This window comes from Ranitomeya imitator, chromosome 1 (assembly GCF_032444005.1).
Source record: "Ranitomeya imitator isolate aRanImi1 chromosome 1, aRanImi1.pri, whole genome shotgun sequence".
Classification (NCBI taxonomy): Eukaryota; Metazoa; Chordata; class Amphibia; order Anura; family Dendrobatidae; genus Ranitomeya; species Ranitomeya imitator.
This window is the reverse complement of record NC_091282.1, coordinates 480,492,710-480,517,003: the sequence shown is the minus strand read 5'-3', so window position 1 is coordinate 480,517,003 and position 24,294 is coordinate 480,492,710.

Genomic DNA, 24,294 nt, shown 5'->3' with positions numbered 1-24,294 from the left:
CATGGCATTACATTGGGCCTACTTCTTAACTCTGTCTCCTGCAATGTCTCTTGATTAACTGCCACTAGATCACCAGGGTGAACGTGCTTTGTACTGTTATAGGCTGGTGAAGTTTGGTCAAGGGGGGCTGTGATGGCACTAGTCTATTTTTACAAAAGGTACCCCCCCCCCCCAATGTGAAACCACATCCTTGTTGGCAAACACTTCATAACATTTGGGTACCTTAAAGAGCTCACTTGAAAAGCTCCTTTTTGTGTTGCCTGGTTGCTAACATTGGACACAATACACTTCATATAAATGTGATAAAGCAATGCTGTTGCTTTGCCTCTGTAGTTCATTAAAAATAGAGTTTGTTACTATATTTGTTTCTTTCCTTGCGAGCCTTAAGGTACCTTCACACATAACGATATTGTTAACGATATCGTTGCTTTTTGTGACGTAGCAACGATATCGTTAATAAAATCGCTATGTGTGACAGCGACCAACGATCAGGCCCCTGCTGGGAGATCGTTGGTCGCTGAAGAAAGTCCAGAACTTTATTTCGTCGCTGGATCTCCCGTGGACATCGCTGGATCGGCGTGTGTGACACCGATCCAGCGATGTCTTCACTGGTAACCAGGGTAAACATCGGGTAACTAAGCGCAGGGCCGCGCTTAGTAACCCGATGTTTACCCTGGTTACCTTCCTAAAAGTAAAAAAAACAAACAGTACATACTTACCTAACGCTGTCTGTCCTCCAGCGCTGTGCTCTGCTCTCCTCCTGTACTGGCTGTGAGCGTCGGTCAGCCGGAAAGCAGAGCGGTGACGTCACCGCTCTGCTTTCCGGCCGCTGTGCCCACACAGACAGTACAGGAGGAGAGCAGAGCACAGCGCTGGAGGACAGACAGCGTTAGGTAAGTATGTACTGTTTGTTTTTTTTACTTTTAGGAAGGTAACCAGGGTAAACATCGGGTTACTAAGCGCGGCCCTGCGCTTAGTTACCCGATGTTTACCCTGGTTACCAGCATCGTTGGTCGCTGGAGAGCGGTCTGTGTGACAGCTCTCCAGCGACCAAACAGCGACGCTGCAGCGATCCGGATCGTTGTCGGTATCGCTGCAGCGTCGCTTAATGTGAAGGGACCTTTAACTTTGTCTGCCTCAAATGTACAAATGGAGAATATACAAATGGTGATTTGTAAACAAGATTGAAATACTGTATACTAAATATGCATTCAGACAATCACATAGCTGCATTTCTTGTAAAACATTTAGAGATGTGACAGACAATGGTCATAGTGACACAATCTTGATGAATGTTTGTTTATTCACTTCACAAACAGTTCTAAGCCTCTATATCTTTACTGTTTGACATTGTAAAACATTAAGGTTTACTGAAACTATGCCAGTGGTGGTTTGATCTAAATCCCTGTGGCTTTTATTTTCTAGGGGTTTATGGCCCCTGGACTGATGACTCCATAATATCTCAGTTTCATCCAACCTTGAAAAGTGGCCACTTGAAGGTGTGGATGAAACTAGAGTTACTGCATAGTTTATTCACTTTTACCAGAGTAGTCCAATAATGCTATAAATAAGGCACTTCATAAATCATAATTTAAACACATTTCGATCCAATAAGGGTCAAACACAGAAGAGATCCTTTAAAATATATATTTTTATTCAAGCACGAAGATTAAAATCATACAAAAAGCAACAAAAGTGTCACAGTAAATATCGCCAGAAAACCGGACTATTTTGCAAAAAAGGTTAACACAAAAAAATGTATGTAATTTAACACCAAATGCAGTACCAATACCACTGAATTAGGGAGTTAAGACAATACCACCATTTCCAAAAAATATCAATAAGTCCTTAATATCTTGTCAAAAGGTATTATCTAATCATGCTTAACCCCTTTCTGCCATTAGACGTACTATTCCGTCCATGTGGGGTGGGCTTTACTTCCCAAGGACGGAATAGTACGTCATAGCCGATCGGCCGCGCTCACGGGGGGAGCGCGGCCGATCGCGGCCGGGTGTCAGCTGCTTATTGCAGCTGACATCCGGCACTATGTGCCAGGAGCGGTCACGGACCGCCTCCGACACATTAACCCCCGGCACACCGCGATCAAACATGATCGCGATGTGCCGGCGGTGCAGGGAAGCATCGCGCAGGGAGGGGGCTCCCTGCGGGCTTCCCTGAGACCCCCGCAGCAACGCGATGTGATCGCGTTGCTCCGGGGGTCTCCCACCTCCCTCCCTGCATCAAGTCCCGGATCCAATATGGCCGCGGATCCGGGTCCTGCACGGAGGGAGGTGGCTTACCAAGTGCCTGCTCAGAGCAGGCACTTGGTAACGCTGCACTGCTCTCAGACAGATCGGTGATCTGTCAGAGTGCTGTGCAAACTGGCAGATCACCGATCTGTGTTGTCCCCCCCTGGGACAAAGTAAAAAAGTTAAAAAAAATTTTTTTACAAGTGTGTAAAAAAAAAAAAAATCCTAAATAATGAAAAAAAATATATATATTATTCCCATAAATACATTTCTTTATCTAAATAAAAAAAAAAAACAATAAAAGTACACATATTTAGTATCGCCGCGTCCGTAACTGTTATGGCTGGCAATCAGGCAACACAGCGTGCAGTAATCAGCGCACATACAGAGATCTGGCAATAACCAAAAACAATAGGACGAGCTCTGAGACGTGGAATCTCTGTAGACTGCAGTACCTGATCTATCCTCACACAACTATAAGCAGCAGTGGATTGCGCCTATCACTACCTATGCAACTCGACACTGCCTGAGGAGCTGACTAGCCTGAAGATAGAAATACAAGCCTGACTTACCTCAGAGAAATACCCCAAAGGAATAGGCAGCCCCCCACATATAATGACTGTTAGCAAGATGAAAAGACAAACGTAGGAATGAAATAGATTCAGCAAAGTGAGGCCCGATATTCTAGACAGAGCGAGGATAGCAAAGAGAACTATGCAGTCTACAAAAAACCCTAAAACGAAAACCACGCAAAGGGGCAAAAAGACCCACCGTGCCGAACTAACAGCACGGCGGTGCACCCCTTTGCTTCTCAGAGCTTCCAGCAAAAGTTAATAGCAAGCTGGACAGAAAAAACAGAAAACAAACTAGAAGCACTTATCTAGCAGAGCAGCAGGCCCAAGGAAAGATGCAGTAGCTCAGATCCAACACTGGAACATTGACAAGGAGCAAGGAAGACAGACTCAGGTGGAGCTAAATAGCAAGGCAGCCAACGAGCTCACCAAAACACCTGAGGGAGGAAGCCCAGAGACTGCAATACCACTTGTGACCACAGAAGTGAACTCAGCCACAGAATTCACAACAGTACCCCCCCCTTGAGGAGGGGTCACCGAACCCTCACCAGAACCCCCAGGCCGACCAGGATGAGCCACATGAAAGGCACGAACAAGATCTGGGGCATGGACATCAGAGGCAAAAACCCAGGAATTATCTTCCTGAGCATAACCCTTCCATTTGACCAGATACTGGAGTTTCCGTCTAGAGACACGAGAATCCAAAATCTTCTCCACAATATACTCCAATTCCCCCTCCACCAAAACAGGGGCAGGAGGCTCCACAGATGGAACCATAGGTGCCACGTATCTCCTCAACAACGACCTATGGAATACATTATGTATGGAAAAGGAGTCTGGGAGGATCAGACGAAAAGACACCGGATTGAGAATCTCAGAAATCCTATACGGACCAATAAAACGAGGTTTAAATTTAGGAGAGGAAACCTTCATAGGAATATGACGAGAAGATAACCAAACCAGATCCCCAACACGAAGTCGGGGTCCCACACGGCGTCTGCGATTAGCGAAAAGCTGAGCCTTCTCCTGGGACAAGGTCAAATTGTCCACTACCTGAGTCCAGATCTGCTGCAACCTGTCCACCACAGAATCCACACCAGGACAGTCCGAAGACTCAACCTGTCCTGAAGAGAAACGAGGATGGAACCCAGAATTGCAGAAAAATGGAGAGACCAAGGTAGCCGAGCTGGCCCGATTATTAAGGGCGAACTCAGCCAACGGCAAAAATGACACCCAATCATCCTGGTCAGCGGAAACAAAACATCTCAGATATGTTTCCAAGGTCTGATTGGTTCGTTCGGTCTGGCCATTAGTCTGAGGATGGAAGGCCGAGGAGAAAGATAGGTCAATGCCCATCCTACCACAAAAGGCTCGCCAGAACCTCGAGACAAACTGGGAACCTCTGTCAGAAACAATATTCTCAGGAATGCCATGTAAACGAACCACATGCTGGAAGAACAAAGGCACCAAATCAGAGGAGGAAGGCAATTTAACCAAGGGCACCAGATGGACCATTTTAGAAAAGCGATCACAGACCACCCAAATGACCGACATTTTTTGAGAAACGGGAAGGTCAGAAATGAAATCCATCGAAATATGTGTCCAAGGCCTCTTCGGGACCGGCAAGGGCAAAAGCAACCCACTGGCACGTGAACAGCAGGGCTTAGCCCTACCACAAATTCCACAGGACTGCACAAAAGCACGCACATCCCGTGACAGAGATGGCCACCAGAAGGATCTAGCAACCAACTCCCTGGTACCAAAGATTCCTGGATGACCGGCCAGCACCGAACAATGAAGTTCAGAGATAACTTTACTAGTCCACCTATCAGGGACGAACAGTTTCTCGGCCGGACAACGATCAGGTTTATTAGCCTGAAATTTCTGCAACACTCTCCGCAAATCAGGGGAGATGGCAGACACAATGACTCCTTCCTTGAGGATACTCGCCGGCTCAGATAACCCCGGAGAGTCGGGCACAAAACTCCTAGACAGAGCATCCGCCTTCACATTTTTAGAGCCCGGAAGGTATGAAATCACAAAATCAAAACGAGCAAAAAATAACGACCAACGGGCCTGTCTAGGATTCAAGCGCTTGGCAGACTCAAGATAAGTAAGGTTCTTATGATCAGTCAAAACCACCACGCGATGCTTAGCACCCTCAAGCCAATGACGCCACTCCTCGAATGCCCACTTCATGGCCAGCAACTCTCGGTTGCCCACATCATAATTACGCTCAGCAGCAGAAAATTTCCTGGAAAAGAAAGCACATGGTTTGAACACTGAGCAACCAGAACCTCTCTGTGACAAAACCGCCCCTGCACCAATCTCAGAAGCATCAACCTCGACCTGGAACGGAAGAGAAACATCAGGTTGACACAACACAGGGGCACAGCAAAAACGACGCTTCAACTCCTGAAAAGCTTCCACGGCAGCAGAAGACCAATTAACCAAATCAGCACCCTTCTTGGTCAAATCGGTCAATGGTCTGGCAATGCTAGAAAAATTACAGATGAAGCGACGATAAAAATTAGCAAAGCCCAGGAATTTCTGCAGACTTTTTAGAGATGTCGGCTGAGTCCAATCCTGGATGGCCTGAACCTTAACCGGATCCATCTCGATAGTAGAAGGGGAAAAGATGAACCCCAAAAATGAAACTTTCTGCACACCGAAGAGACACTTTGATCCCTTCACGAACAAGGAATTAGCACGCAGTACCTGGAAAACCATTCTGACTTGCTTCACATGAGACTCCCAATCATCTGAGAAGATCAAAATGTCATCCAAGTAAACAATCAAGAATTTATCCAGATACTCACGAAAAATGTCATGCATAAAAGACTGAAAAACAGATGGAGCATTGGCAAGTCCGAACGGCATCACCAGATACTCAAAATGACCCTCGGGCGTATTAAATGCCGTTTTCCATTCATCTCCCTGCCTGATTCTCACCAGATTATACGCACCACGAAGATCAATCTTAGTAAACCAACTAGCCCCCTTAATCCGAGCAAACAAGTCAGAAATCAATGGCAAGGGATACTGAAACTTAACAGTGATCTTATTAAGAAGGCGGTAATCAATACACGGTCTTAGCGAACCATCCTTCTTGGCTACAAAAAAGAACCCTGCTCCCAATGGTGACGACGATGGGCGAATATGTCCCTTCTCCAGGGACTCCTTCACATAACTGCGCATAGCGGTGTGTTCAGGTACGGACAAATTAAATAAACGACCCTTAGGGAATTTACTACCAGGAATCAAATCGATAGCACAATCACAATTCCTATGCGGAGGTAGGGCATCAGACTTGGACTCTTCAAATACATCCTGAAAGTCCGACAAGAACTCTGGGATGTCAGAAGGAATGGATGACGAAATAGACAAAAATGGAACATCACCATGTACTCCCTGACAACCCCAGCTGGTTACCGACATAGAGTTCCAATCCAATACTGGATTATGGGTTTGTAGCCATGGCAACCCCAACACGACCACATCATGCAAATTATGCAGTACCAGAAAGCGAATAACTTCCTGATGTGCAGGAGCCATGCACATGGTCAGCTGGGCCTAGTACTGAGGCTTATTCTTGGCCAAAGGTGTAGCATCAATTCCTCTCAACGGAATAGGACACCGCAAAGGCTCCAAGAAAAATCCACAACGTTTAGCATAATCCAAATCCATCAGATTCAGGGCAGCGCCTGAATCCACAAACGCCATGACAGAATACGATGACAAAGAGCACATTAAGGTAATGGACAAAAGGAATTTGGACTGTACAGTACCAATAACGGCAGAGCTATCGAACCGCCTAGTGCGTTTAGGACAATTAGAAATAGCATGAGTAGAATCACCACAATAGAAACACAGTCTGTTCAGACGTTTGTGTTCTTGCCGTTCTACTTTAGTCATAGTCCTGTCGCACTGCATAGGCTCAGGTTTACTCTCAGACAATACCGCCAGATGGTGCACAGATTTACGCTCGCGCAAGCGACGACCGATCTGAATGGCCAAGGACATAGACTCATTCAAACCAGCAGGCATAGGAAATCCCACCATTACATCCTTAAGAGCTTCAGAGAGACCCTTTCTGAACAAAGCCGCTAGTGCAGATTCATTCCACAGAGTGAGTACTGACCACTTCCTAAATTTCTGACAATATACTTCTACATCATCCTGACCCTGGCATAAAGCCAGCAGATTTTTCTCAGCCTGATCCACTGAATTAGGCTCATCGTAAAGCAATCCCAGCGCCTGGAAAAATGCATCAACATTACTCAATGCAGAATCTCCTGGTGCAAGAGAAAACACCCAGTCCTGTGGGTCGCCGCGCAAAAAAGAAATAATAATCAAAACCTGTTGAATAGGATTACCAGAAGAATGAGGTTTCAAGGCCAAAAATAGCTTACAATTATTTCTGAAGCTCAGGAACTTAGTTCTGTCACCAAAAAACAAATCAGGAATCGGAATTCTTGGTTCTAGCATCGATTTCTGATCAATAGTATCTTGAATCTTTTGTACATTTACAACGAGATTATCCATTGAGGAGCACAGAGCCTGAATATCCATGTCCACTGCTGTGTCCTGAAGCACTCTAATGTCTAGGGGAAAAAAAAGACTGAAGACAGAGCTAAGAAAAAAAAATGATGTCAGGATTTCTTTTTTCCCTCTATTGGGAATCATTGATGGGGCTCCTTGTACTGTTATGGCTGGCAATCAGGCAACACAGCGTGCAGTAATCAGCGCACATACAGAGATCTGGCAATAACCAAAAACAATAGGACGAGCTCTGAGACGTGGAATCTCTGTAGACTGCAGTACCTGATCTATCCTCACACAACTATAAGCAGCAGTGGATTGCGCCTATCACTACCTATGCAACTCGACACTGCCTGAGGAGCTGACTAGCCTGAAGATAGAAATACAAGCCTGACTTACCTCAGAGAAATACCCCAAAGGAATAGGCAGCCCCCCACATATAATGACTGTTAGCAAGATGAAAAGACAAACGTAGGAATGAAATAGATTCAGCAAAGTGAGGCCCGATATTCTAGACAGAGCGAGGATAGCAAAGAGAACTATGCAGTCTACAAAAAACCCTAAAACGAAAACCACGCAAAGGGGCAAAATAATAATAATCTTTATTTTTATATAGCGCTAACATATTCCGCAGCGCTTTACAGTTTGCACACATTATCATCGCTGTCCCCAATGGGGCTCACAATCTAAATTCCCTATCAGTATGTCTTTGGAATGTGGGAGGAAACCGGAGTACCCGGAGGAAACCCACGCAAACACGGAGAGAACATACAAACTCTTTGCAGATGTTGTCCTGAGTGGGATTAGAACCCAGGACTCCAGCGCTGCAAGGCTGCAGTGCTATCCCCTGCGCCACCGTGCTGCAAAAAGACCCACCGTGCCGAACTAACAGCACGGCGGTGCACCCCTTTGCTTCTCAGAGCTTCCAGCAAAAGTTAATAGCAAGCTGGACAGAAAAAACAGAAAACAAACTAGAAGCACTTATCTAGCAGAGCAGCAGGCCCAAGGAAAGATGCAGTAGCTCAGATCCAACACTGGAACATTGACAAGGAGCAAGGAAGACAGACTCAGGTGGAGCTAAATAGCAAGGCAGCCAACGAGCTCACCAAAACACCTGAGGGAGGAAGCCCAGAGACTGCAATACCACTTGTGACCACAGAAGTGAACTCAGCCACAGAATTCACAACACGTAACGACCCGACCTATAAAACTGGCCCACTAGTTAACCCCTTCAGTAAACACCGTAAGAAAAAAAAAAAAAACGACGCAAAAAACAACGCTTTATTATCATACCGCCGAACAAAAAGTGGAATAACACGCGATCAAAAAGACGGATATAAATAACCATGGTACCGCTGAAAGCGTCATCTTGTCCCGCAAAAAATGAGCTGCCATACAGCAACATCAGCAAAAAAATAAAAAAGTTATAGTCCTCAGAATAAAGCGATGCAAAAATAATTATTTTTTCTATAAAATAGTTTTTATCGTATAAAAGCGCCAAAACATAAAAAAATGATATAAATGAGGTGTCGCTGTAATCGTACTGACCCGAAGAATAAAACGGCTTTATCAATTTTACTAAACGCGGAACGGTATAAACGCCTCCCCCAAAAGAATTTCATGAATAGCTGGTTTTTGGTAATTCTGCCTCACAAAAATCAGAATAAAAGGCGATCAAAAAATGTCACGTGCCCGAAAGTGTTACCAATAAAAACGTCAACTCGTCCCGCAAAAAACAAGACCTCACATGACTCTGTGGACTCAAATATGGAAAAATTATAGCTCTCAAAATGTGGTAACGCAAAAAATATTTTTTGCAATAGAAAGCGTCTTTCAGTGAGTGACGGCTGCCAATCATAAAAATCCGCTAAAAAACCTGCTACAAAAGTAAATCAAACCCCCCTTCATTACCCCCTTAGTTGGGGAAAAGTAAAAAAAAATTAAAAAATGTATTTATTTCCATTTTCCCATTACGGTTAGGGCTAGGGCTAGGGTTAGGGTTAGGGCTAGGGCTAAAGCTAGGGTTAGGGTTAGGGCTAGGGTTAGGGCTAGGGTTAGGGCTGAGGTTAGGGCTAGGGTTAGGGCTAGGGTTAGGGTTAGGGCTAGGGTTAGGGTTAGGGCTAGGGTTAGGGCTAGGGTTAGGGTTAGGGCTAGGGTTAGGGCTAGGGTTAGGGCTAGGGTTAGGGCTAGGGCTAGGGCTAGGGTTAGGGCTAGGGTTATGGTTAGGGCTAGGGTTAAGGCTACAGTTAGGGTTAAGGCTACAATTAGGGTTAAGGCTACAGTTAGGGTTGGGGCTAAAGTTAGGGTTAGGGTTTGGATTACATTTGCGGTTGGGAATAGGGTTGGGATTAGGGTTAGGGGTGTGTCAGGGTTAGAGGTGTGGTTAGGGTTACCGTTGGAATTAGAGTTAGGGGTGTGTTTGGATTAGGATTTCAGTTATAATTGGGGGGTTTCCACTGTTTAGACACATCAGGGGCTCTCCAAACGCAACATGGTGTCCGATCTCAATTCCAGCCAATTCTGCGATGAAAAAGTAAAACAGTGCTCCTTCCCTTCCGAGCTCTCCCGTGTGCCCAAACAGGAGTTTACCCCAATATATGGGGTATCAGCGTACTCAGGACAAATAGGACAACAACTTTTAGGGTCCAAGTTCTCCTGTTACCCTTGGGAAAATACAAAACTGGGGGCTAAAAGATAAGTTTTGTGGGAAAAAAAAGATTTTTTTAATTTTCACGGCTCTGCGTTATAAACTGTAGTGAAATACGTGTGGGCTCAAAGTTCTCACAACACATCTAGATAAGTTCATGGGGGGGTCTAGTTTCCAATATGGGGTCACTTGTTGGGGGTTTCTACTGTTTAGGTACATCAGGGGCTCTGCAAACGCAATGTGACGCCTGCAGACCATTCCATCTAAGTCTGCATTCCAAATGGCGCTCCTTCCCTTCCGAGCCCTCCCATGCGCCCAAACGGTGGTTCCCCTCCACATATGGGGCATCAGCGCACTCAGGACAAATTGGACAACAAATTTTGGGGTCCAATTTCTCCTGTTACCCTCGAGAAAATACAAATCTGGGGGCTAAAAAATTATTTTGGGGGGAATTTTTCTTTTTATTTTCACGGCTCTGCGTTAGAAACTGTAGTGAAACACTTGGGGGCTCAAAGTTCTCACAACACATCTAGATAAGTTCCTTGGGGGGACTAGTTTCCAATATGGGGTCACTTGTGGGGGGTTTCTATTGTTTAGGTACATTAGGGGCTCTGTAAACGCAATGTGACGCCTGCAGACCATTCCATCTAAGTCTGTATTTCAAATGGCGCTCCTTCCCTTCCGAGCCTTCCCATGCGCCCAAACGGTGGTTCCCCCCCACATATGGGGTATCAGCGCACTCAGGACAAATTGCACAACAAATTTTGGGGTCCAATTTCTCCTGTTCCCCTCGGGAAAATACAAAACTGGGGGTTAAAAAATGATATTTGTGGGAAAAAAAATTTGTTTTATTTTTACGGCTCTGCATTATAAACTTCTGTGAAGCTCTTGGTGGGTCAAAGTGCTCACAACACATCTAGATAAGTTCCTTAGGGGGTCTACTTTCCAAAATGGTGTCACTTGTGGGGGGTTTCAATGTTTAGGCACATCAGTGGCTCTCCAAACGCAACATGGTGTCTCATCTCAATTCCTGTGAATTTTGCATTGTAAAGTCAAACGGCGCTCCTTCCCTTCCGAGCTCTCCCATGCGCCCAAACAGTGGTTTACCCCCACATATGGGGTATCAGCGTACTGAGGACAAATTGTACAACAACTTTTTGGTTCCAATTTCTTCTCTTACCATTGGGAAAATAAAAAATTGGGGGCGAAAAGATCATTTTTTTTTTACAAAATGATTTTTTATTTTTACGGTTCTACATTATAAACTTCTGTGAAGCACTTGGTGGGTCAAAGTGCTCACCATACCTCTAGATAAGTTCCTTAGGGGGTCTACTTTCCAAAATGGTGTCACTTGTGGGTGGTTTCAATGTTTAGGCACATCAGTGGCTCTTCAAACGCAACATGGCGTCCCATCTCAATTCCAGTCAATTTTGCATTAAAAAGTCAAATGGCGCTCCTTCGCTTCCAAGCTCTGTCATGCGCCCAAACAGTGGTTTACCTCCACTTATGTGGTATCAGCGTACTCAGGACAAATTGTACAACAAGGTTTGGGGTCCATTTTCTCCTGTAACTCTTGGCAAAATAAAACAAATTGGAGCTGAAGTAAATTTTTTGTGAAAAAAAGTAAAATGTTAATTTTTATTTAAACATTCCAAAAATTCCTGTGAAACACCTGAAGGGTTAATAAACTTCTTGAATGTGGTTTTGAGAACCTTGAGGGGTGCAGTTTTTAGAATGGTGTCACACTTGGGTATTTTCTATCATATAGACCCCTCAAAATGACTTCAAATGAGATGTGGCCCCTAAAATAAAATGGTGTTGTAAAAATGAGAAATTGCTGGTCAACTTTTAACCCTTATAACTCCCTAACAAAAAAAAATTTTGGTTCCAAAATTGTGCTGATGTAAAGTAGACATGTGAGAAATGTTACTTATTAAGTAATTTGTGTGACATATCTCTGTGATTTAATTGCATAAGAATTCAAAGTTGGAAAATTGCCATATTTCCGTTTTTTTCACAAATAATCGCAAGTTATATCAAAGAAATTTTACCACTATCATGAAGTACAATATGTCATGAGAAAACAATATTAGAATCACCGGGATCCGTTGAAGCGTTCCAGAGTTATAACCTCATAAAGGGACAGTGGTCAGAATTGTTAAAATTGGCCCGGTCCATAACATGCAAACCACCCTTGGGGGTAAAGGGGTTAATATTGTAATTGGTGGTACGTCCAATAGGTGCTGAAAATATGTATCTCAACATAGGTAAGTATTTAACACATTATTTGGAATATATGCTTTTAAATAACCTTTTAAATAAGTGTATCAACGGTTGTCATTTATAACAGGGTACACTTGTTTGTTAGTATTGACTCCAAATAACAATTACTGCAGCTATGCAAAACCTCTGCCAAAGTGAATCAAGCACAAGGGAGCTGCAGGAACAACCTGGAAAGCAACTGCTATATCCACATATGCTTAGTACCAATATGCTTTAGTAAAATGCCTCCTGATGTGACTAAACTGCGGTAAGTCCTAGCCATATTAAAGTGCCATCTAAACAAGGTGCCATGCATAAATGAATACCTGAGGGTACGATGTAACTCTATCGTTCCGGATCCATACGGCGATATCCTTTCACCCCGACGCGCGTTTCGCCGCCAGCTTCCAGTGGCGGAAGAAGCTGGCGGCGAAACGCGCGTCGGGGTGAAAGGATATCGCTTGCAGCTCCCGGCACACTATATGCATCATCGCGCCCTCTGACCTGAACAGTCAGTGCATATAGACGCCAGGAAGATGGAGCGGCGATTCTTACCTGGTCCCGGCGTCCGGCTCCTTCTCCCGGACAGCTGTCTTCGGTGCCGCAGCCTCTTCCTCTATCAGCGGTCACCATTACCGCTGATTAGAGAAATGAATATGTGGTTCCACCCCTATGGGAGGTGGAGCCGCATATTCATTTCTCTAATCAGCGGTCCCACGTGACCGCTGAACAGGGGAAGAACTGCAGCACCGAAGACCGTGGGACAGGCGGGGAGCACCAGGATCGCTGGAAGCAGGTAAGTATGCCTTAGTGCCCTCACCCCCTCACCCGCCGACCCTGCCACCCACCTTGACTCGAGTATAAGCCGAGAGGGGCACTTTCAGCCCAAAAATTTGGGCTGAAAATCTCGGCTTATACTCGAGTATATACGGTAGTATTACTAGAATTAATAATATTTGCCAAATGCTGGAACAATAAGAGGGAGAGAAAAATATTTAAAGCATTTTTATTACTTACTGCAAAGTCAAAAGTTTACATACACTAAGATTACTATGACTTTAAACAATTCCGGACTGCCCATATAATGGTGTCATGTGTTTGGAAGCTTTTGATAGTTTTTTTTTGCAACATTTGAATTAATTAGAGGCACACCTTTGTGTAGCATCATTGGAAAGTCTAAAGAAATCTACCAAGATATCAGGGAGAGAACTGTGGACTTGCACAAGTCTGGTTCATTCTTGGGCACAATTTCAATATACCTGGAGATGATATCAAGATACCTGAAGGTGCCACTTTCATCTGTACAAACAATTACATGCAAGTACGAGAAAGATGGGAATGTCCAGCCATCATACCGCTCAGGAAGGAAACGGGTTCTGTGTCCCAGGGATGAATGTGCTTTGGTTTGACATATGCATACCAACTCAAGGACAAAAGCAAAAGCCCTTCTGAAGATGATGGTGGAAGCTGGTAAGGTTGTGTCAATATCCACAGTGAAATGAGAACTGTATGACTCTGTCAGGAAGAAGCCATTACTCCAAAAGAAATATAAAAAAGCCAAATGAATATTTGAAAATGCACACAGGAACAAAGACCTTCATTTTTGGAGACATGTCCTGTGGTCTGAGGAAACTAAAATTTATCTTTTTGGGCATAATGTCCATCATTACTTTTGGAGGAAAAAGGGAGAAGCTTGGAAAAATTCCAAATGTGAAACATGGAGTATGGTAGCATCATATTGTGGGATTATTTTGCTGCAGGAGGGACTGGTGCACTTCACAAAATAGATGGCATCATGAGAAAAGAAGATTATGGGGCAATACTGAAGCAACATCTCAAGACATTAGCCAGGAAGTTGAAGCTTGGGCGGAAATGGGTCTTCCACATGGACAATGACCCAAAACATACTGCCAAAATGGTAACAAAGTGGCTTAAGGATAACAAAGTCAATGTTTTGGAGTGGCCATCACAAAGCCCTGATCTCAATTCTATTGAAAATTTATGGGCAAAGCTGAAAAGGCAGGTGCGATCAAGGCGACCTACAAATCTGGATCAAATAACTTATACGGCCAACTAGCATGGTAGAAATTAATAGATCAGCAATCTGTACCATTGGTCTAAGGGACTTGAAGACCCATCATCAAATGAACATAGTGATACAAAAAAAGATGATATAAGGTCAAACGAATACCATATCAAAAACACTTTATTAACAATTAATAAAAACTAAGACAACAAGTGTAAGAGAGGTAATACCAAGATGGCGACATTAGTAAGGGCATTGTAAAAATAGCAGGAGGCACGTACTCAGGAAACGCAAGTTTACCTAACAATTCACAAACTACCAAATATTCATAACTAATTACTCAATACAAAATGTGAGAAAATTAAGAAAATAATGATATTAATTAATGGTGGGGAATTATGGCTGCGAGCGGAGGCCAGGGAAAAAATCCTTATAAACCACAGTCATAATAACGATCACAACCAGCACAGCCAAAAACAGTATTTCAGTGCATATTCAATATAAGACTAGTGGTACAAATTAGTAATGCCATAATCTTATAGAAGCCGCTGCAGAGATTACCCACCGCAAAGTAGACAGCCAGTCCTGGGGACGCGCCTCCGCCCCAAATCTGGATCAGTTACGCCAGTTTTGTCAGTAGTAATGGACCCAAATTCCAACCACCTATTGAGAGAAGCTTGTGGAAGGATATCCCAAACATTTGATCCAAGTCATTCTGTTTAAGGGCAATGGTACCAAATATTAATGAAATGTATGTAAACTTTTGACTTTGCAGTAAGTAATAAAAATGTCTTAAAATATTCTCTCTCTCTTTCATTATTCTGGCATTTAGCAAATATTAATAATTGTGATAATCCTAATTGACCTAATAAAATTCTAATAAAACAGGAAATGTTTATTTTGATTTCATGTCAGATATTGAGAAAAACATGCATATGTGCCTTTTTTTGTAGTGTATGCAAAGTTCTATTTTCAACTGAATGTACCGTAATCCTGCTTCATTTGCTGACAGAGATATAAACTTCTGTGTGGATATGGTCCAAACTGTCCACAGCTTATTTTACTAAATCAGAGCTCACACATGCAATAGATTGGTCCTCAGGTAATGAGGAAAATAATTGCCGGCACATAGGATTTCCCAACTCCATAACTACCACCAGAGCTTTAGGGCAGAGTTGAATAACATACACCAATATCAGATGTGGAATTACATGGTCCTGAGCTCACCACAAAAGAAGCAGAATATCTTTTAGGCCAGTCTCACACGTCCAGATAATTCCGGTACCGGAAAAATCGGTACCGGAATTATCTGTGTCCGTGTGCTGGTGCGTTTCTATGGTACACCAGTGTGGCACACGTGCGGCACACATGTGCCGCCCGTGTGCCCTCTGGGTACCACACGCACCGTGCAGGAGACAGCGCTAAAGTTTTGTGCGGTCCCCTGCATCGTGCTGAAGCCGCGATTCATATCTTCTGTGCAGCAGCATTTGCTGTAAAGAAGATATGAATAATCCATTTTTTTAGTGGTTTTTCGTGTTGAAAATAAAGCTCCATGTCCCAACCCCCTGTGTGCCCCCACCCTGCTGTTCTGAAAATACTCACCCAGCTCCCTCGTTGGCTGTCGCTGCTTCCTGTTGTGGCCGCATCTTCTCCTATATGCGGTCACGTGGGACTGGCGATTACAGTCAATGAATATGCGGCTCCACCTCCCATAGGGGTGGAGCCGCATATGCATTACTGTAAATGAGCGGCCCCACGTGACCGCACACAGGAGAAGATGCGGCCAGAACACAGGAAGCAGCGACAGCCAACGAGGGAGCCGGGTGAGTATTTTCAGAACAGTGGGGGGGGGGGGAGGGGCGCACAGGGGGTGGGGACATGGAGCTTTATTTTCAACACGAAAAACCACTAAAAAAATTGATTATTCATATCTTCTTTACAGCAAACACTGCTGCACAGAAGATATGAATCGCGGCTTCAGCACCATGTGGGGGGGACAGCGCTTACTGGAGCGCTGTCTCCTGCACGGCACACGGACTGCACACGGACGTTGTCCGTGTGCGGTATGTGTTTTACACAGACCCATTGACTTTAATGGGTCCGTGTAATACGTGCGCTCCCACAAACACTGACATGTCTCCGTGTTTGGCACACGGAGACACGGTCCGCAAAAAATCAATGACATCTGCAAAGATGCATTGATTTTAATATGTGTACGTGTGTCAGTGGCTCCGGTACGTGAGGAAACTGTCACCTCACGTACCGGAGCCACTGACGTGTGAAACCGGCCTTAGCTGGATAAGGGATTTGCTTTTTTACTTTAACTCCAAACTCCAGAACCCATCCCTTCAAATGCATAAACTCCAAGTTGTTACCTCTATCTGATGTCCAATCATCATTATCATTTTCACTGTTGTCTCAGTATGGTAAATGCGTCTAGCTCTTTACCCCATCACCTGATTTCCATATCCATATTTGCCCAGACTCTCTACTACTGCCAGTGCATCTACCACTGAGACTGAAAGAGCCAACTACACAGACATTTGAATTAGTTCCTCCATATATTCTGACCCATTATCATCCAATACCAAGGTAGACTCTACATCTTACCCAAGAAATCAACTGGAAGAATTTCTATCTTAGCACTCTGGGTAGTGTGGGTTATGGGATCATGAGGCTGAAAATTCAATTATACCCTACCTACATTACAGACCAAAAGTTTGGACACACCTTCTCATTTAAAGATTTTTCTGTATTTTCATGACTATGAAAATTGTAAATTCACACTGAAGGCATCAAAACTATGAATTAACACATGTGGAATTATATACTTAACAAAAAAGTGTGAAACAACTGAAAATATTATTTTCTAGGTTCTTCAAAGTATCCACCTTTTGCTTTGATGACTGCTTTGCACACTCTTGGCATTCTCTTGATGAGCTTCAAGAGGTAGTCACCGGAAATGGTTTTCACTTCACAGGTGAGCCCTGTCAGGTTTAATAGACTGTTAGAATTTGTATTATGGCAAGAAAAAAGCAGCTAAGTAAAGAAAAACGAGTGGCCATCATTACCTTAAGAAATGAAGGTCAGTAAGTCCAAAAAATTGGAAAAACTTTGAAAGTGTCCCCAAATGCGGTTGCAAAAACCATCAAGCGCTGCAAAGAACCTGGCTCACATGAGGACCGCCCCAGGAAAGGAAGACCAAGAGTCACCTCTCCTTCTGAGGATAAGTTTATCCGAGTTACCGGTCTCAGAAATCGCAGGTTAACAGCAGCTCAGATTAGAGATCAGGTCAATGCCACACAGAGTTCTAGCAGCAGACACATCTCTACAACAACTGTTAAGAGAAACTTTGTGCAGCAGGCCTTCATGGTAAAATAGCTGCTAGGAAACCACTGCTAAGAACAGGCAACAAGCAGAAGAAACTTGTTTGGGCTAAAGAACACAAGCAATGGACAATAGACCAGTGGAAATCTGTGCTTTGGTCTGATGAGTCCAAATTTGAGATCTTTGGTTCCAACCACAGTGTCTTTGTGCGACACAGAAAAGGTGAATGGATTGACTGTACATGCCTGGTTCCCACCATGAAGCATGGAGGAGGAGGTGTGATGGTGTGGGGGTGCTTTGCTGGTGAGACTGTTAGGGATTTATTCAAAATTGAAGGCATACTGAACCAGCATGGCTACCACAGCAACTTGCAGCGGCATGCTATTCCATCCGGTTTGCGTTTAGTTGGACCATCATTTATTTTTGAAAAGGACAATGACCCCAAACACACCTCCAGGCTGTGTAAGGGCTATTTGACCAAGAAAGGGAGTGATGGGGTGCTATGCCAGATGATCTGATGGTTTAGGGTGAGCTGGACCGCAGAGTGAAGGCAAAAGGGCCAACAAGTGCTAAGCATCTCTGGGAACTCCTTCAAGATTGTTGGAAGACCATTCCCGGTGACTACCTTTTGAAGCTCATCAAGAGAATGCCAAGAGTGTGCAAACACAGCGGGGGTGTGGAAACCACAAAAAAACGACCAAAACTGGATTAATCAAATATATAGATAATCTTTATTCAAAATTACAAAGCATTATAATACTAAAATCATGACAATACTCGGACAACAATGGTACAAGGTGAAGGAAGTGGTATGTGTCACCACAACGAACTGTTTCGATACAGGAAAACATGCAGACCGAACACAAAAAGGCTCCCAAATACAAAAGACATGCATATAGGAAGTAACGCTCCCGAATACAAGTGCTGGCTATAGAATGAACTACGCTTGTACTAGAAGAAAGTCATATCCTGGGATGCAAGTGCTATAATGCACAACAATATGATCATACCACAATGGGTTAATACGATGAAGCACCGCATCTAACCAGGCAAAAAGATGCCGAATCTCTAAGAAGGGAACAGCACAATATATGCATCATAGCCAATAGTCCTCATATGCATACCTCTCCCCATGGTCCAACATGACCATACGTACCACAATACAAATATAACTGTGTCACTTTATCAATCAAGGGAACTGTAGGAGAAAAGTGAAAATAGGGTCTTATCTGATAGATTCAGAAAACTGCTCACCTGGTGCCTCTTTGATAAGGCATATAAGCATCAGCTGCTTCAGATTCACAGGTCAGGCATTGACCATGTCAGGAACCATACAAAGGGATTTTGTGGATATCACGCGTGCTCCTGAACAAATAGAAGTCCAGACGTATAGAAGAAAAGAAATGGTGGCTTTATTCAACGCGTTTTGAAGTCTATGTATGACTTCTTCCTCAGGAATAACCACATACACATATAAAAAAACAGTGCTGTAGTGCTATACAAGTACGTTCACAATTCAAAATCCGGCACCAAAAGAACCACCTGACAAGTGTCAGAGTTCATGATATTGTCACATGATATAACACATGACATAATACGTATGGATAAAAACTTACTACAATCACAAATAAAGTTACAATGGCTTATAACAATTTCTATTCTTTTACAGGTTCAATCGTGGAACACAAAATATATCAAGAAGAAGATAAAGCGAAAGAAAGAAATATGGAAAAAATGGGAACAGAACCTGCAAGAAAATGTAGTTGAGCAATTCACCTGACTGATCATACGTGCCACGGATCCCAATGGAAAAGTTATAAGGACTATTAGTATTTATTTAAGAGTAGTAATTCCGCCATTGTGAAAATCTATATATATTTGCTAAAAATATTTGTTAAAAATAATTCTATAGAAGTGACACCATTTTGGAAACCAGACCCCTCAAAGAACTTATCTAGATGTATGATGAACACATTAAAATCCCAAATGCTTCATAGAAGTTAATAACGTTGAGCTGCAAAAATAAAAAAATTCAAAATCTTCCCACAAAAATGTTTTTTAGCTCCAAATTTTGCATTTTCATAAGGGCAACAGAAATTGCACCAAACAATTTGTTGTGCAATTTCTTTGGAGTATGCTGTTACCCCATATGAGGGAGAAAGGTGAAGAAGTGCCATATTGGAGTTCAGATTTTGCTGGCATGATTTGAGGGTGCCTTGTCACATTAGCAATTTCTCTGAAGTGCCAGAACAACAGAAACCCCTCACAAGTAAACTCATTCTACAAACTACACCCCCCAATGAATTCATCTAGGAGCACGGTGGTCATATTGACACCACATGTGCCTCACAGAAATCTATACTATTGAGCGGTGAAGAAAGACTGAATTACATTATTACCACTAAAATGTTTTTTTAGCCCCAATTTTAAATTTCTCTAAGGGCTAATCGGAGAGATTTTTACAACAAACTGAGGTCCATCTTTTCAATGCCCTACATTTGGTGAGGAGCCATTTACCTTTTCCAGAGCCTTTGTGCTACCAGTTACGTGGAAGTTACTTATATTTCCATTAACAGATGATGGACCTGAGTGGCGACTTGCCTTTCTTTGTGGACTGAGTTGAAGATTATATTTGGATCATTTTACATAACGTTTTGGATCACCTTTATCCAGCTCTCTACGCTGAGCACTTACATTGAGGTTTCCATCTAAGGCCGGGGTCACACTACCGTAGGATCTGGATGAGTGCTATGCGAGAAAACATCGCATAGCACTCGGACCAGTGTTAATCTATGGGGCAGCTCACATCACCATATTTTTTCTCAAGCATATTCTACGTGCGCGTAAAAAAACAAGCAACATTATTCCTCACCTTTCTGCAGAGTTGCCTTAAATCCATTTGTCCCATGACAGATCCAGCTCTGCTACATTGAAATGGCAGGCTGCATGATGCAACCATGCAGCATGTTATCCAGCAGACACACTGAGCACTGTGTGCTCAGTGTCTCTGTGTGTACTGCTATCCCCTGTCTGAGGGCACCGCTAACGTGAGAATGTTTTCCTGCTCACGGTGCCGTCTGACAGGTACCGGGAGTACACAGCTAGTGAACTCACTTCACCTTTCTGATGTCAGTGCGAGCGCCATGGGAAAATTTCTCACAGCGCTAGAGCCGACGTCACATAGGTGCCCTCAGACAGGGTGCAGCAGTTCACACAGAGAAGCTTGCACAATTGCTACAAAATAGGTCGACCACCGGAGGGCTATATAACTCTATGCATTATTCTGACCACAGAGGTTGGCACACTGAATTTATAGTGACAGTGGTGCCCCCGCTCCTCATTGACTAACCATAGGAAATCCAAGGATGCCCTATAGATATCTAAGGTAATATTATTTTAGGTAGGTAAATAGGGCTAAACAGAAAAAAGGTGCTTATCCATATGAGTCTATTGTCATTGCCACTGAGGCATTGACATTTATTAGTTTTTAACAGCATTTAACCCCTTCTTCTTTCTCTGAAAGGATAATTAAAAATACTAGGTAGGTACTGTTCCAAAGGACAGCAGCTAATACTGGGTATAGTATTAGAATGGTGTGCAAAATATTGAACTAGAATAACAAAAGTGTAAAAAAAAAATTAATACACACAGTTTGTGAGGTAAATAGTCACATTTTAATGTCTGTAATGTTGGGAATTTTCTTTCATCTCTGTTAAAAACAAAATAAAATTAGGCCCGAATAATGCACACAGTTGTGTGTTATTGCCTGCTAGTGTCACAAGCTTGCAAATATACCCGTATTTTCCGGCGTATAAGACGACTAGGCGTATAAGACGACCCCCAACTTTTCCAGTTAAAATATAAAATCTTCTCAAAAGTCGTGGGTTGTCTTATATGCCGGGTGTCGTCTTATAGGGTGGGTGCGGAGCAATCTGCTGTTGAAGTATATAGTGGGGGGGAGTGGTCCCGATGACAAAGTGAGGGAGCGCCTCACCAGGAAGGTGTATGTGAAGCAAACTGTCAGCGTCTGGGATGCCAGGGTTATGCAAAAAAGAGAGAGAGCGGTGCTGTGCCTAGAAAAACACTCCTCTTTCACTCATCTGGCTCGCCCTTGTATCCTATTATCTCCTTCTCTGCCTCTGCTTCACTTACACCTTCCCGGTGAGGTGCCCCCTCACCTCGTCATTGGGACCGCTCCCCCCACAATATGCGGCGACCGCAAATTACTCCGCACCTGCCCTATAAGACGACACCTGGCGTATAAGACGATACCCGACTTTTGAGAAGATTTTCAAGGGTTAAAAAGTAGTCTTATACGCCAGAAAATACAGTACTTGGTTAATTTAACTTTTTCTTCCGAAGAAAAAAATAAATGAAGGGCCTTGATTTGCTTTTCTGGTTTTTGTTACAAGAGGGATGAAAAGTAATTGTCTAATTCACAGGCAGTAGGACAAGGTGCCCTATTTTACTATATCAGGGATCTATGAATTCGCACAAAGTCTGCAGCTACTGAAACTTTCCTTTCTCTGTCTAACTATCAAATGAATCTAAATTCTATGAACAGACTAAATTCCCATTTCTGTCTTCAATGCTGCAGTTGTACATTACACTCTATCGTCAGCAGTTTTCTAATGTTTAACCCTTTCCCTCCCTATTTTAATGCTGAACTGTGCGTATTGAAGCTTTTTCTCAAGTCTATAAAAGCAAAACGGCAGAGACGCTTGTCTAGGCCTCCAAACAAATGCACTCAGGATGCAGTGGACCCATGTAGTTAAGATGGCGGCAACACACGTGCAGAAATACCGATGAGGCAACCACTCACAACCTACCAATCCTAATGGAGGGGGTGGCTGCTTGGCAAATTACTGCACATGAAAGACTTTCTGCACTTGTGGAGGCCTTGGCAGGTAAGCATCTCTGCCATTTTGCTGTTTTCTCAAGTCTATAAAACCCTAAAATGGCTGCTGGTTTGCCTGCCTAAGCTTTTTTTGTGTATAAAAATAACATAATGAAGAAGTTTTTTATTACAAAGCAATCCACTCTTTATCATCAGACCTTCATCAGACACACACTGCAGATAGCAAAAACTAACAGTAAATGCAAGATGGAATCAGCGCTGCATAACAGCATTAAATTGAAGAGCAAGTCTGTGTTATTCCATAGCACTAATATCATCTTGCATTCCATTCATTTCTTGAAGTTAATTGTACAGCTGGACTTCCATTAAGGTGTGCTGTGACCGCCAATGCCTCAAAGGGGTCAGAAGTTCTGTTGGAGAGTGAAGATACCGGCATGTGATTGTGGAGAGAAGAAGCCATGAAGACTAAACAGACAAGCAGAGTGTACTTGAAGAAGTAGGGGTGCTAGGATAGGTTATTGTTATTCTTTTTTGCATTATTATTATGTTTTGTGGTCTGTAAAGCCTAATAGAAAGCATTTCATTTGTGAAGAATAACTTTTATGGAAATCAAATTTCTGAGTAAAATTTGTACAATTTGATAAATTTGAATATTGCCAGATTTGCTTATCTTTACTTGAGTTCTATTTATACTAACCACATGCCATAATTGATCAAATGATGTTGAGGTCACTAAATAGTGGTTTTAAAATTCCAAACCTTAGTTTTCACGCTGTCATACTTTAATTCCACGAAAACATCTGTGTTTACCGATGGAACATGTGAAAAGGGTTAACTTAGAGTTTTTAAATATTAATGAGCCCAATTGTGCTCAATTTATTCATATTGTGAATTTCATGATTTAAAATTTTCAATATATTTTACATCACGAATGAGAAAAGGAACTTTGTTTTGCTTTGTGGGTTTTTTTTATTTTTAATATTTTTTTCAAATTTTTTGCCCCTGGCATTTCAGTGTACATTATGTTGTGTTCACAACATAATACTGTTTATGTTTACCATCATATCACTGTATTTTCATGCCACTCACCATTAAGATGTAGAAACATAGTGTTGTTTTCTTCTCAGGATTGCGATCTTGGGTCTCCTTCTCTCTGACACTGCTTACTCCTGCAGTCACAGACAACCTTGCATATAGTAGGCAATAGTGCGCATGGTATGTACAGTAGATTGTTTAGCAGAGTGGGAACGCCTTCTGTCACTCCATCAGCTTCCATACAATGGGATCTCCATGTGTTAATGGGCTGCAATGCTAACAATGGTGTCTGGATATGCCATAGCCCAAACTACTAAGTTCTGGGAGAGAAAGGAACTTATGGGATGCCTATTTTATGGCCAAATTCACATGTCTGTGAAACGTGGATCATGGTTACATTGCTATACCAGGCCCGACTGGCGAGTTTCATAACCTAAGACAAAGGCCTCATTTATGTTTGTGAGGTAGCTAGCTTTGGTCAGGAGAGATTCTGGTCAGGCTGAATATTGTGATCCGAGCAGGATATTAGTTTCACACATATATGAACTCAACTGAACACTGACAGGCATTGTACTACACAAGAAGAGTATTATTGATACACTCAAAGGATCACATTTTCAAGTTCCGTTCTGTATCTGATAAACATTGTAAACAAAAACAGTACAAAAGAACAAAAGTATTCGAACCATAAAAAAAGTTTTCCCACTAAGAAATAGATAAAAACATATATTTTGTATGCCCACTTCTTTAATATCCAGTACTATAAAACTAATTTA